At 39.1% G+C, this 16,114-nt stretch overlaps 1 protein-coding gene across 3 annotated transcripts in view; it reads left to right on the top strand.

Annotated features, from left to right (window-relative positions):
• Positions 1-966: 966 nt before the first annotated feature.
• The window catches only part of RHOBTB1 (Rho related BTB domain containing 1), a 72,261-nt gene continuing 57,113 nt past the window's right edge, over positions 967-16,114 (top strand). The window contains exon 1 of one of the 3 annotated variants that reach the window (XM_055139163.1): positions 967-1,024. The gene's annotated coding sequence lies outside the window, so the exon portion shown is untranslated. Of the gene's footprint in view, positions 1,025-1,090; positions 1,346-16,114 lie in introns of those variants that run through there. The other 2 variants (XM_055139164.1, XM_055139162.1) reach the window with 2 other exon arrangements.

Below are 16,114 nucleotides of genomic sequence, written 5' to 3'. Positions count from 1 at the left end.
CAGTTGTAGCAGGCGGGACTGAAAGCTCCTGGAGGGTCAGAAACCGGGTCGATTGCGTTCTCTGTCACCCGCACAGATCTTGACAAGGCGACTACCACTGTAGGCATTCAGTGCGTATTTGTTGCTTGCAAGCACGGCAGTGATCCCAGATCCCGTCTTCCCAGATCTCTGTCAACTCCAAGAGTGCAGAGGAATGGGGTCAGGGGCGACCACGAATCCTGACAACTGGGGAACAGCCCCAAGTCAATTTCACTTCCTCGTTCAGCCTCTGGCGGGAGGTTGTAAATCGCCCCTGGACTAGGGCTGGAGAGGAGGTGGGCGGGGGGTGGGGGGGTGGGAAGGAGGGTGGGCAGTGGGACGTCTCAGCGCCCCCCTGCGGGGACCTCCAGAGCCCAGGCACCGAGCAAGGTAACCCGGTGGGGGGAGCGCGCCAGCACGTGCAGCCGCCCAGGGGAGGAGGAGGCAGGGCCAACGCAGCCCTTAGTCAGCAGCTGGGCTCGGTTTGGAAACAAAAGCCAATGTCCTCCCTCCGCGTCCGCGGCCGGTCAGCTCCCGGGGGGAAGAGAGCCATGCTGCCCAGCCGGTTAGTGGCCCAACTTACTTTTCCAGAGCCTGGGACCAAGGGCCAGCAGTTGCAGGGGAATGGGTGGGAGGCTGGGGAAAGGGGGTGGGGGGCCCTGATGGCCCTGACCCTTCCCCCCACCCCACCTCAGGGCCGTCGGGGAGCGGGGCCAGGGTCTCCCGAGCCCTGCGCGTGCGGATCCCGGGTGATCCGTCTCCGAGCCGGGGCGCCCCCCCACCACCACCACCGCCCCGAGGTCTGCGCAATGCTGAGGCACCTCTGCCACCCGCGCCCCGGCGCCCAGACACACCAGGCCCCGGTTTCATGAATGAAATCCAATCGTGTGGATATAAATAGCAGCGAGGGTTGCTAACGTCACAGTGCGAGCCTCCCAGCCCCGGCGGCGGCGGCGGAGCTCGGTGCGGGGCGCTCGCTTCTGCCCGGCCGGCGTCCGGGAGCGGGGTAGGGGCAGGACGAGGAGGGGGGTGTGCTGCTGCAGGGGAGGGGTGGCGTGGAAAGAGACCGGGACCTGTCGCCCGGACAGCGACCCGCGGCGGCGGCGGCGGCGGCGGCGGCGGCGGCGGCGGCGGCGGGCGAGCCCGCTAGGCGAGGCAGTGCCATGCTGTCTTTGTGCAAAGTTGGGCGGCGGGCGGCACGCCGCGCGCAGGGGCTCGGCACACCCGCGACCGCGCGCAGTCGTGGCTGCTGCTGAGAGGCGGGGGGGCCCCCCTTACCCCCCAGCTCTTGAAGGCGGAGAGAGCTCGCGTCTCGCTCGGTTCCAGGGTAGGTTCTGTGTCGTGAGTGCGCTGTGGTATGAAACTTCTGCAAGCAAGCAGCCGCCGCGGAGCCCCCCACCCGCCACCGCCCGGCCCCAGCCCCAGCGGGTGGCTTCTGCGGGCCGGGATAGGGGGTCCCCCCGGGCTGCGCCACGCGGCCAGCAGAGTCCCAAGGGAGAGTTAGGGGACTGAGCTGCTTTAGGAGCCGCCCTCCCCTCCCTGTCTCCTATCTGAGGCTAGCAGAAGAGATTCCTAAGAGCGCCCGCACAGCCGCACCCCTAACTTGGAGCTGAGCAAATGCACAACAGGCACTCTTAGCAGGCTCTCTGTGCAAGGGAGGGGTGATGCCGTGCTGTCAGGAGGGTTATTTCCCCCTTGGAAGAAGAGTGGTGGGGAACATGGTGACCCGAGAAGGGTGGATACTCGAACCCCTTTAGCGCTTTGCACCCCCATGAGGGTGGACAGGTCTGCCCACAGTGTGGCGATCCCCACCCCCAATCCCGTGTCTATGGAGTCTGTTGTGAGTTGCTGTGACAACAGTAGCAGCTGCCATGAGGGGCTTGCAAAACTTACCTTGTCTTTGTCTGCTCGGCTTTCAGGGAGTACAAAGGGGGTGGGGAGGGGGAAAGCTCCAGACCAGGGAAGAGTGGCCCCTCCCGAAGAGAAAGTGGAAGGCATAACTATGTAAAAATACTTCTTTGGGTTCTGCTCCTACTTGCCGCAGTTTCTTTCCTCAGCAGTATCAAACATCTCAACTGAGGAGCAATGTCAATATTTAGACTTGGACAAGCCAAAAAGTTAGAGGGGAGCGCCCAGCGCAAGGTTTTGACTTGGCTTTGCACGTCAGCACACAAGCTGTGCCTTTCGAGCTGACTGTACACATTTGTTGGGGGGCCGGGGGGGTGCATGAAGGTTGACATGTACACAGAATCACCCAGCACTAGGAAGATAGAAAGGTAGGACCAGAAACATTTCTTTGACTTTGAACTTCCCCCAACCTGTGCTAGTCACAAGGCTCTATTGAACCCTCGCCAGATGCTCAGCTTGAGGTTTTGCTACTTTGGGGCTCCCCCAACCCCAAATGGTACAATACAAACCTACACTGTGTAGGGTATCCTCTCTAAACTGCAAAACTTGGTGCTGTCTTCTCGCTTATCAGTAGATATAAATAGGCTATGTTTGTCTGCTTGAGGCAAGCTCTGAGTTTTTCTAAACATGCGCTGATAAGTTTGTTTACAAACACTCTTTAGAAACTTGAAATCATATTTCATTACAATTAACCGTGTAGAGGCTTGGGAGTCACTATTTGCTAGAAAATACATACAAGTTCGTTTCTGTATAACTCTAATGCCTGCGCACTGTCCTGCAGGTGAAGGGAAGTGTAGATCATGACATTAAGATTCCTCTGAGATTCCTGATCATATTTGAGCATAATAGATAAAAGAAACTAAAGCTAGTTCATCTCAGTGTGAGAGGCTTAGGAAATAAGAAAAGCCCAGTTCGTATTCTCCTAAAAATTGCCCTTTCATTTCCCCCCCCCAAATTTTGAGGGTAGTGTAGACATACATGAAAGATTATGTGTGTTTGTAGAGATAAGAGTAGAACCTTACATAGTGCAATTAGCTTCATAAAGTAATGCATTAGCTCTGCTATTACAATTTAATAGGAAAAAAGAATCATTCGGTCTTTTAGTTATGATATTTTCTAAAAATGCTATTTTGTAGAAATAGCTTGTCCATATCTGTGACTTCTTGTCTGTATAGTTTTCATTCTTCTCATCCAAGGACTTAAGGCCAAATTCTTTTTTCTTTTTTTGGATCATCCACAAATGCTCAGAAACATATTTTCACAAATGCTACAAAATGTTAACCTAGCTATTTCGGGATATATTTGACCCAACCGTACTTTAGCACAGGCACTTAGTGAAAGTTAAGCAGATTCTGTCCTTTATGGTCAGGGAGAAAAGAAAACATGTCCGCCGAAATTGTCAGTGATTCCCATCCACTCCTGATAAGCTGCAGGACTGATGGTCTTTCTCTCTTCCGAATAGGTAAGTACAGCTCTCAGCAGGGTGCTCTATTCTTCACTTCCTGTAAGTGAGGTCAGTGTCTTTGTGCTAACCTATGACCGCATATTTGTGATATTTTGTGTCTACATCTGAGCATGCATTTCAGAACACATTCCCTAGTCATTTGTCTTGAAACAGTTTGTCTTTGTCATTTTTATGGGCCCAAGTATAACCGTCACAAATTAATGATTCTTATGTCCTATTTATTCTGTATAAAATGACACAAAGAAACATGGTCATTAAATTACTCTGTCCTTTGTAAAAATTTGGGGGGAGGGGGCATTGGGGGTTAGAGTGGATCTAGAATAGTTAAGGATATTGAGGATCTTAAATATCAGTCACTACTGATAACTAAGGATTTACTCCCTAATTTTAGCACTCTGTCACTGGAAAACTTTTAATATAATAGTTATTTTTTTTTATTATGAACCAGAGTTAGGGTAATGTGTGTCCTCAAAAAAAAATTTCTGTGAAGTTAAACCTCTCTCTTGATTTCCAGGTAACAAGGAATTAGACATTTAGAGTGGTTAGATGGTATATTTAGTTCCTGCGTCTAATAAGTCAGAAAAGTGAATTTTTTTTATTACATCCTACTCTAAAACCTAAAACTCTTGTTGAAAGGCCTTCTCAAGTAGGGAAACTGGAGCCAAAAAATATGACCTCCCTAAGATAATTTGGTAATTACTGATTATGTAACATTCAATGGTCCAGCTATTGCAAAGAAATTAATTCCATTCTCATAACTAAAACAGTGACAATAATACATATTCATTCGTATTTTCTAGCATGTACTGTCAAACACTCAAGAAAATTTTTATCCTGAGATAACATTTTTTTGGATGGGGTTCAGAGTATACATCCCAATGCTACTAGCAGCACACTGATATACTCCCAATGTTACTAGGCCTAGGAGTGCCAAACTGGACCCCTGCATCGTGGTGCTGCTGGGCTGGTGGTTTTATGGGGAAGGGAGAAAGGCAGCGATCGCTGTTTTTAAGGATTTCATAAACAGATTCAAAAGGGAGTATATTAAATATTCATGTGTGAAAGATTAGCGAATAAATCAAGATCACACATGCCAAAAGATTGAATTGGGATGTTAGTCTATGTTACATTTATGAGTTCAGCATTTTCCACTCTGTGGGATTACTTTACAATTCCATGTATGTGTGGAAAATTTTTCCTAAGTACATATTTTTGTCTGGATAAATGATAAATGAGTGAGACTTTAAGAAAAGACAAAAATTATAATTTAACCCAAATGGGAGTGCTTGTGCAGTCATCTAGAACCACTGAATTACTGTATATAAAACTCAGAAGCATTATTGCTTCAAAAGCATTGTAACAAAATTGTGAGCTGTTTGAATCTGCATAGCATCTTTTTTTTTAAAGCTTTACAATTTGGCATGATGCTTAAAAGCATGGGTTCCTTTTGGAACTTCAGTTTAAAATGTGCTGTGTAGGTAGATTTTGATACATTATAGATAAATCCCAACTAAAGTTCTGAAAATGTCCAATATTTAAAGATTCATCAGCTCATTTTTGGTTTTTGTCTGGATTGACAATCCTCTTTTCTCTCTGTTCCCTACGTTTGGCAGAATCATTTAAGCAAATGTTACTCCTTCCAAGGAGTATTTTTATTTTAAAAAGGGGGGAGGGGTAATAATAATGAAATAAGGAACAGATCCTAAAAAAGTCCTTAATATATTGCTTTTTAAAAATGTATTGATAACACCAACCCAAGCTAACAAGCCCCCTATACATTTAATTAGTTAAGACTTTCAATAGCCAAAAGAATGTTATGAGTTATCCTATAACAGCTTTTTTTAAATAAAGTTTTTATATCATATATCATCACAAGCTAAATTATAAGAGCACTATTATATTGCTTGCTAAAACCTCGCTATCAACTGACATTTGATTAACTGTGATAATGGTTATCACGAAATATCAATGTCGCTGCTATAAACTTACATACTAGAAAGTGTAAAATTATGTTCTCGCTATAGTATATTAACACTAAAAGAGAACTTAGCAGGGAGAGATAAGATAGTGGGCAGGGCACTTGCCTTGCCCACTGTTGACCTGGGTTCTATTCCTGACACCCCATATGATCCCGTGAGTCCCACCAGGAATGACCCCTGAATACAGAGCTAGGAGTAAGTCAGAACTGTCGGGTGTGACCAAAATCAAACAAAGACAAACAACAAAAACCTTAGACTTACCATGGTGTCAGTAATAATAAACTAACAGTCATTTATTTTTTCTATTAGTACACTTGAATTATCTCAAAGCATGTCTGTAAACATTTGGAATGCTAATCAACAAATATCATTGTTAAGTTGATCTTACTTTTAGGAAGCCAGTATCTTTTTTAAGACCTCACTAGCTTCTTGTAATAGGATTCAAAAAGTATAGGTGATTTGAATTTGATTCTTGTGTTCATCTTTCATACACCCCTCCGCCCCGGGCCCACCCCCACCCCCACATTTACCAGCCTCACAATACAGAAACAAAACTTAAAGAGGGAAAGAAAATTAAGTCATAGAAAGTGGAGTATGTAGAAAGGGCAGGAAATGAGGAGAGAGTGTGTGAGAGTTGTGGAGAAAAGGAAGGGAAAAAAGAATGTTTTTGTAGAGAGGACATAGATAGTCATGCAAGTGGATGTGTATAGATTGGTTATTTATATATTAGTATCAAATTTGTATAGAGGTTTTTTTTTGTTTAGAAGCAAAGTAAAATCACTTACCCCTCTTCCTAGAATCTTATGTTTCTGGTGCACAGCAGACAAAAATGGAAAATAAAGACACTGAAATGAACTGCGGATATGACAGCTTTCCAGATGCCTAGGTTATCCCTAGCTTCTCACACCCGCCAGCTCTAGGGTCAAGTACTTCAGCATGTCCCTGTTATGATTTTATGTACCGCGGGGAGAATTAGAAAGTTTTATAAGGAAAGAGATGCCAGTAGCTCCAGAAGTAATTATGTGTCTCTGTTTGCACCTGACTTTACTTATTAGAATGGCAAGTTCCTCATGCTGATGAGGATACTTTCTTGACTTCCATCCTTCTGTGGATAAATTTTCTCTGAATTGTTACTCAATCGTTGTGAAAACCCCCCTTGAACTCTGTAATAATGACAATAACAAGCACTTATTATGCTCCTACTGCATGTGAAACTCCTTACTATTACAGCTAATATTTATTATAAATTTTGGTTGTACAAAGACAAAAAAGGGATATATATTAATTATAATAGAGGCCCTACTTTGATTTACATGCATATATCCCTAAGAACTTTAATAATAATTGTTTTAAATAAACTCTTAGGTGGGGGAAACTCCTTTATTTCATTCCAGGTTACTCCAACACTTTTCATTTGGTGACAATATGGAAATTAAATTAGCGATTCTTGTGAGCATTTTATTTTTAAAGTAACCTGAAGTAGGTAGTAGGGTTGTTTGGACAAATGCTAAATCTTTGGGTTATTTGTAATATATTTTAACAGAAATCATAATCTTAAATAGTAAGCCATGGAGAGTTGAGTCAGAAAGGTCCTGAGGATACTTAGTAAAAACTTCATGGAGGTAAAAAAAAAATGCCACCCAGAGACATAATGTAACTCACCCACTTTCATAGTTAATAAGTGACACAGCAGGAACTGAATCCAGGTTTCCAAGTCCCAGCCCAGGGCTGGACTCTATTATGTAACACTGCCAGCAGAGTGTCAGTCTTTTAACTCATCAACTTAGCCAACATTACAACTAGTATAAATAAATCTGAAACCTAAAGTACACCCAGCAATGGATGACAAAAAGTACCAGCAAAATAAAGATACGGTAGGTACTAGAATACCCCCTCACTTATCTGCAGTGACACCTGTAGAGAATAATCATTTGCTCTGACTCAATACAACCATCCCCTGCTCTGATCCCTTACAAGCGGTCTTTTTTCAACAATCTATTTTAATAACACTTGAGGCTTTTTCATTTTGTCCATGGAGCTCTGACTTTTGATTAACTGTGTAACTTGCATAAGTTCTTCGTTGGACCTCATTTTGCTCATCTGTAGAATGAGGACAATATGGCTTCTCTTGGTGAATTATGCAGATGTTATAAAACCACCCATGTGTAGAACACATGAGAAGCCCACAATAATGATTAATTCTCGTCTTAGCCTTCTAGAGTATCTCAAGGAAAAATGTTGTGATACATTAGAGTAGCTATCATTTCCCCCTAAATTTACTGGAGTAATTTGAGGGAAAGTTAAAGTAATGTTTTTCTTGGCTAACAACAGATGTGGTGATCTCTCCAGGGCTAGTCGCAATTACCTTTAGGTTTGCAAGATTTGCTTAGATTATTTCATTGTTTCAGTTTCTCTTACTAACTAGTATTAAAATCCTCTTGGAGATTTGTAGCTCTCATTTCTCTTCAGACTCTATGTTTATATCTAACATGTTTTCCAAATAGACCATTACTTCTCAAAGCAACTCCTATATTTTCAACCAGAGTACTCAAAAATATTTCAGGAGAATATTATTGCCAGTAGAACATTTTTGCTTTCCGTTTCCCAACTTGTGATACATTCCTTCCATCATTTCAGCTAACTCTGATATTGAGTATTTTCCACATGCTGGCCTCCTCTCTTCTTTCTGTCTTGCACTGCAGACTGATACATTGATAGGGTAAGCATAAGCCCTACAATTTCCCTCTTCCACCCTCAGCACTTGATAACTACTCTGGCCTAAATTATATCTCTGGGAAGTGTTTCATCACACTCCTCTCCCCAGCTGCCACACTTTGTCATGTGGCACATGATGCCCTGCTTTGGATTTTTGGAACCAAGTCTTTGGCAACTTGTCCTATTCATTACATGCATGGAGAAAAGCTATTACTGGGAATTCTTTTCTTTCTTTAGCACTTTTTAAAATTAATAACCCAAGTGACTACATTAGACTTTATTTTCCTAGTAGCAGTTTCTCTTTTACAAATATATTGTACAAATGTATATTACAAGACAAGTGTGCTTTTGGGTTTAGAGGTAGAATTGTTTTATCCCTAGGATTTTTTCGCTTGGTCCATTTTTGTTTTAGGACCAGCTCAGGGCTTTACCCAACTTGGGGAGTCATTCTTTGTGTTTATGAGTCATTCAGGGGATCATGAGGTTGCAGGGATTAAACCCAGGACTCCCACATGTAAAACACGCATGCCAGCTTTTTGAGCTATCTCTCTGGCTCTTTCCCCCAGTTTTATGAAGGTGTAAGAAAATACTGGATACTTATATATCACAAATTATTTGGTTGCCCCTAACATGATTCTAATTTTGAAATGATTATATAAATTTGGTTCATATCAAAGAGTTTGCTTTTAAACTAGGGTTTCTCAAATGTTTATTTACATACAAATCAAATGAAGTTTCTGGTTCAGAAGTACTTAGAGAAAACCAGAGATTATACATTTCATTTTTTCTATTGAATCACGTGAGATACATTTATAAAGCTGTCATGATTGACTTTCAGCCATACAATGATCATTTGTATCCTTCCACCAGTGTATATTTTCCACCACCAATGTCCCCAGTATCTCTCCCACAACCTCCACCCCACCCCAGCCCCTGCCTCTATGGCATGCATATTCCTTTTTACTCTCTCTCTCTATTTTGGGCATTATGGTTTGCAATACAGATACTGAGAGGACATCATGCTTGGTCCTTTGTCTACTTTCAGCACACATTTCCTTTCCGAGCCATCCCTCCAGCCATCATTGACTTAGAGATCCCTTCTTTATCTCAACTGCCTTCTCACCCAGTGTATGAGGCAGGCTTCCAACTGTGGAGCAATCCTTCTGGCCCTCTCTACTGTCCTTGGGTGTTAGTCTCATATTATGTTATTTTATATTACACAAATGAGAAATTATACATTTCTTATAAGCTCTCCACTGATGTCAATATTGCTGATCTGAGAACAACAACTTTAAATAGTAAGACTCTAAAAGCACAGTTACTTTTACTTTATACTGAAGCTCATTCCTTGTAGTGGCTCCCACCTTATTTGGTCGCTTGTTTTTTAAATCGTAATAGAATGTTATAAAGTTTTACACATAGAAGGGATATAGACAGAAGCGTGTTCGTAAATTAACCAGCTCTCTGGGGGAGCTGTAGCTAGAGGGAAAAGATGCATTTATGTACATACATAAGTTGATTATAAATTTTACTGACAAAACTTGGGTAGCATACAATTTACAACAAGTAATAAACTATATATATAATACTCTATGGCAAACTCCATTTCGCCAAATGGATTCACAGACTATTGTTGGTATTTGTTGAACTTATTTTTCATGGTCTGCCTATGATACAATTTATGTAGATATAATTCTAATAAATGCTGGTTGATATTGTCGTTCATGTTAATAAGAAAAATGAACCACAAAGATATATGTGAGAACTTTTGTATTTATCAAATATGTGAATGATTTGTTTGCTACACCAGGTAACAGCTTTAAAATTTCAAGGATATTTCCTTGAACACAATATGTACAATGCAGCAGCTACACATAAATACACTTTCAAATTTAATCTGCTTTGTCACTTCTTTAAATCGTTTTCTTAGGATATGCAGCAAAATTTAAAAAAGCGAGCCCTAATGTGAGTGATTGCCAATTTCAATGGTGTAAATAAGTCTACCATAACCAGTTTCAGGCTGCCAGTATAAATAAGCATGGAACCGGGAGTGATGGCACATTAGTTTTCTATTACAAAACATTTCTACCATATACATAAAATTGGCTAAATAACCTCACAAAGTTTTTATAATATTAAGTGCAACAAAATATTTGAAAGAAATGTAAGTATCAAACCTTTATTTTAGTATAATTTACTTAAATTTTAATTTTAAATACTGTCACAATTTGAAAAGTCCTACAAAAAAATAACTGTTCCTTCTGGGCTAACAGAGGTTGACACCTATACACAACTCACTAGATGGGGACAATTTGATTCAGTGACTGTCAATTATGGATATGTATTATAAAAACCCAAAACACTTATAGCCTACAGTCTTATTTGATATGTGTTGAGGTCCATAATTCATTTAAAACATTTTTATGAAGTATATCTTAAAGAAATACAAATCATGAGAATATATATAACTTAATTTTTTGTCATAAACTCAACACACTCACATAGAAAGCACATAATGTAAGGAAAGAACACTGGCTGCTACACGTCTTGATGTCTTAACCCAGACACCACCCAACCAAGGAAATTACTCTCCTGACTCGAACATGGCAGATTAGTTTTTCCTGCTTTTGAAATTTTATACAAATAAAATTTATTTTGAGCCTGACTTCTTCCTCTTAATATGATGTCTGTAAGATTCATTCCTAGCAGTCTTACTAGTAGCTTGTCCTTTTTTAATAGTGTAGCATTTCATTGTGTACATAGGCCTCAGTTTGTTAATATATTCATCCTTCCTAACTGATAGGTTTTCAGTTATTGGCTATCATGAGAAGTGCTGCCAGATCTATCTTGTACAGATAGAAATATGCCAAAACAAGCAATACAGAATATTTCATTGATTCTAATGAACAATTTCTTAACTGCTTTCTACTCCTCCTTTTATCTTTCATATATTATGACCAAGGCTATTATATATATATGTATGTACATATACTTTAATAACATTCATGAAGCTATGTGCTTCCATTTTATTATACATATTCTCCTTCTTTTCAGTACAGGTTCACCAGTTCCCCCTTTTATTAAGACATCTATACTTGTACACTCTGAATAGAGATGAATTTGGCCTAACATCAATAACATGGAGAGATAATAGACGTTTTAGTGATGGAGCCAGAGCTAAATTTGGTAACTAATTATTTAAAAAAATAAACTTTATGGAAGGACAATTGTTTCCCTTTGTGTCAATCAAACAAAACTCAACAATGAACCCATAGAATAATCCAAATCCTATTATTTTTTAATTAGTCACTTGAGGTAAGTCAGAGAACTCTTTTATGACATGCGACCTGGAATGTCTCATAGTGTGACAATTTTATCTGGGAAGAATGGAGAAGGAATTTTTTCTAGTGGCTTATTTCTCCACCTTATGTTTAGCAGGTTTTGTTGCATTTGGTTTCCTGAGAGTACACTGTGTAGGATTTTGTGTGATCGGCCTATTGAGACATTACTTTCTTTGAGCTGGGGACATTGGTAGAGGGATGTAGAGGGACTGGTATTGGGGAATTGTACACCTGAAACTCAGCCATGAATAACTTTATAACTTTGTAACTCAGTGATTCAACCAAAAATAAAAGTCAAGGGAACTGAGACTGGAAGTTCCAAAATAATATTGTCCATGAGTAGGGTAGTTGCTTAGAATTTAAAGAAAGTTTCAGGAGCAGCAAAGGTACTTACTGTCATTTGAAGAGTCCTCAAAATATGCAGACAGGCATTAATTTAAATCATGAAAAGAAAATTTATTCTCGCACAGAGAAGTGTGAGAATAAATTTTGTGTACAGATAATCCCGCCTTCACTTTTCCGTGAAATGTCTTGCTAAGACATTTATGATCTAAAGGATGTTTTCAATAAATAATTTACTACAGAACAGAATAGAAACTTTTCTTCATGAGGATAGTTTTGTTTTGTATTAACATTTTTGGGGCTTGGGGGCCACACCCAGGAGTGCTTGCTTCTGCCTCTACTTTCCTGACAGGGTTCAGTGGACCATATAGGCTGCTGGGAATTGAACCTGCGTCAGCCAGTGCAAGCCTGACTATCACAACAGCCCAAGGACAGATTTTTGAGCTCCTCTTATCTATATGTACCTAATATTAGCTTTCTCTTATGTACTCTTAAAACTTTGAAATCTCTTTAAAGACTTGACCAGTATTTAAATTAGTAATTCTTGATAAAGCTTCCTGATCTTCCCTCAGCTACTCATCACCCATATAAGGACTTTAGATCCTCCAGAATCCTTGTGCAGAATCTTTTGTTGCCTTACTTAATTGTTAATTTAAAGCAATTATCAAAGTGTTACATATGTTGGGAATATATACACATATATCACAACTGTTGGATTTAATTAGCTTTTATTGAGCTATCTCCCTTCTAATTGAAAGTGTGTTGAATCTGCTTCCCAGGTATAATTTAAATGTTAGATTTGTGAATTGAGTGTGCATCAATATTTATGTATTAGAAATTTTCAAGTACACAAACACATAGCATACATACAAATATAATCATGACTTAGTGCAAAGTTGAACTGTACTATATTAGTACAAGTTTATTACTTTAATTGTACTGTCTTAATACAAGTTAATTATAATTCTGTAACAATTATAGTTACCTTAACTACAGTTGATTGCTACTATACATTTCATTGATGTATCTCCAAGCAATCTCTTTAAATTTCTTATTTCAGTTCCCATAAGTAGTATTCCCAGTGAACACTCAAAATTTCAAAGCCAAGAATTATTCATCGTCTACCTGAAATAAAATTGTGTGGCTCAGAGAGTCCACAGCTTGCTCTCTATGTGGTTCAATTTCTGAGTCTGATATTTAGCAAGATACTATTAGATTATTGTTTTTATAAGCTCTTGAGTGAAAAATAAAAACTTGATAGTCTCAATATAAATACATGGTTCTGAGAAACAACTTATGATCATTAAAATTCAATTTTTATTAAATGTATTTTGGAATCAGAATTAGTAACCAAGGGTTATATATATATGTATACATATATACATATATATATGTGTGTGTGTGTGAGCGCGTGTGTGTGTATTTATTACTTTTAAAAAATAACATAGAATATTTGGAGATTAGGGATGTCAATCAGGAGTGAAGGTACATACCTTGTATGCACGAGGACCTAAGCCCAGTCCCTGATACTGCATCCCTGAGCACCACCCAGGGCCTTAGAAGTAAAGCATCATGGGTCCCTAGCATTGAAGTACCCAGTGCAGTTGGCTGTGCAGAGCCAAATATGATCCTCAGGCTCCTTGAGCACTGCTTGGAAGCCTACCCCTAAAAAATTATAGGATACTTCTAGTAATGTTATAAGCTATAAAAAATGAATAAATTTAAAACAATCTCGGTGGTGAATTGAAAATGTATTAAATAGAAGATAGTCAACAACAGTATCGACATTATATGATTCTTAATGTGAAATGTCCAAAATAGACTATTCCTTAAAGATAAGAAAGTAGATTGTTGGTTTCCAGAGCTGGAGAGAGGAAAATAGGGGAGTGATTTCCGATGGATATAGGGTTTTTTGGGGGGACAGGGGAATGAAGAGATTGTTCTGTGATTAAATAGTTGTATAATGGTTGTATAATTTTGAATATATATTTTTTTTATTCAGACAGTAAATTGGGCACCAGAGAGAGAGAGCTCAAAGTGGGAGAGCAAGCCTCATACCCCCCTTGTCTTATGTGTATGAGGCCCCGTGTTGGAGGCCAGTCCAACCAACTGAGTATTGTTATTTCCAGGAGTGGCCTCATCCCCTTGGGCACTTTGGGGGTGGCCCCTCACTACTGCAAAAATGAAAATAAACCACTGATTTGTGCACTTGAAAACTTTAAGTGTTAACATGTCAATTAGCCCTTCCATATTCTTCCCCGCCCACCCAAAGAGTATGGGTCCCGAAGAAGATCCATCTAATGAGTGAAGAGAATAATGGGTGGAAATACAAGTAAGAGAAGCAGAAAGCAGTGGCTAGCCTTGTAAGAGGGGATGAAGATGGCCCTGAAAGGAAAAGATGCAGGATCTTAAAAGAGTGAAAGGACAGTTTAAGCAGATACTGTCTATAAGAGATGACTCTAGAGCAAAGGATTCTAGAGCAAATGACTTTGTAAGAGTTTTAATAAAATTGCTTCATGTATTATGCAAAATTTACATGTTTAAGTTTTCTTAAAAATAGTATTTTCACAACTTTCTAAAAGTCACCTATGCTTTAGATGTGTTATTGTGCTAGGATGGTACTTAATGTAAGAGAATGAGGAGTGCCAGGTTGTTTTTTTGTTTTCTCTTTAGTTTCATGTCTTTCTTTTAAGTAGCTTTTATTTAGGATTACTATCTGTTCTTTCCTCTTAATAGTGTATCATAAGGTTTTTTCTATATTATAAACTCAGTGGCATAATTTTAAATAATGGCAATAATAATATATCAGATATTGAATATTCTCTTAATGTCAAGTATAATGATTCAAATATTTTGCAAGGATTTTCCAATTTAATCTTCATTAACAGACCATTGAAGGAGGTAATTATCCCCAGTTTGTTGATAAGAAAATATAGAGACAGAGAAATTGAGTAATTTGCCCAGAATCACATACCGAATACTTAATTATTTACTTTTCTAATTATTCTCACAATTAGTATGATCTAAATTCTATATTTATATTACTTCTATAGTTTTTAATTCTTAATAAAGATGAGATAGATATGTGTACTTTTAAGACATTTTCTATTTGTAAAGAAAATTTCATAGATGAATATGTCAGAAAGATTTTAAGTCTTCAAGTGGTTGAGATTTTCTGTTGCTGTCATAAACTTTCCCTTTTAAATTATTTGTTTATTTCTTTGTGGTTAGAAAATTTGGTTGACACAGTTTTATGTCTCTAGGGAGTTTGCCCTTGAAGTTCATATATGGTCAACTCTTGCAAATGTGCCAAGCACACTGAAAAAGAATTTATAGAATTTTTTTAATTTAATTTTTAAATTTAATTTTTAATTTAATTTTAATTTAATTTTTTAATTTAATGTGGGATATCTATTATTTTTTTGTTAATTTAAACCATAGGTACTATAGTTCATCTGTTTGTAGATCTTCTGTGAATTATATCTTATTTTTACTTTATTTTATTTGCAGGGGAGTGAGGGCTTTTTAGGCCACACCCAGTGATGCTCAGGGTTACTCCTAGCTCTGCACTCAGGAATTACTCCTGGCAGCATTTGGAGCACCATATGGGATTCCAGGGATCAAACCTGAGTCTGCTGCATGCAAGGCAAATACCTTACCACTGTACTATTTATTGTTCTGGGCCCTATTTTTACTTTTTTGATCTGGTGTCACTCTTAATTTCTTATCCTGTATATGTCAGCAATTTTTATAAATTTCTCCTAGTAAATTTTTTAGATTTTTATCATACACTCTTTTCACTTTGAAGATTTATTACCACTATCATTTTGCTTATCTTTTTACACTATAAGTTATCACTCACAGATAGTATTTCTATGCAATTTCATAGTCAAAATAACTACCTAAAATGGTTTTGTATTTTCAGATGGTTTGGGTAACCATAATTCTTTCACATCAGAGTGACCAATTTTTAGCTTTTGAGTTTTCTCTGAGTTTGGGCATATATCTTTGAGCAATTTAATCCCTTTAAAAAATCTTAAGTAACCCCTGTGCATCTCCAGGTGTGACCCAAAAAGCAAAATAATTTTTTTAATTCATTTATTTTTTAATTAGTGAGTAACAATGAGGGTACTGTTACAGATTCACACATTTTCGTGCTTATTTTTCCCTCATGCAATGTTTAAGAGCCCATCCCTCCACCCGTGTCCATTCTCCACCACCAATGAACCCAGTATTTCTCCCACCCCACCAGTCCCATCCCCCACCCCACCCTGCCTCTGTGGCGGGGCATTCCAATTTGATATCTCTCTTTCCTTTTGGGTGTTGTGGTTTGAAATAGGGGTATT

Source organism: Sorex araneus, chromosome 5 (assembly GCF_027595985.1).
Source record: "Sorex araneus isolate mSorAra2 chromosome 5, mSorAra2.pri, whole genome shotgun sequence".
NCBI lineage: Eukaryota > Metazoa > Chordata > Mammalia > Eulipotyphla > Soricidae > Sorex > Sorex araneus.
The sequence above is the reverse complement of the archived record's forward strand: the minus strand, read 5'-3'. Positions and strand labels throughout refer to the sequence as shown.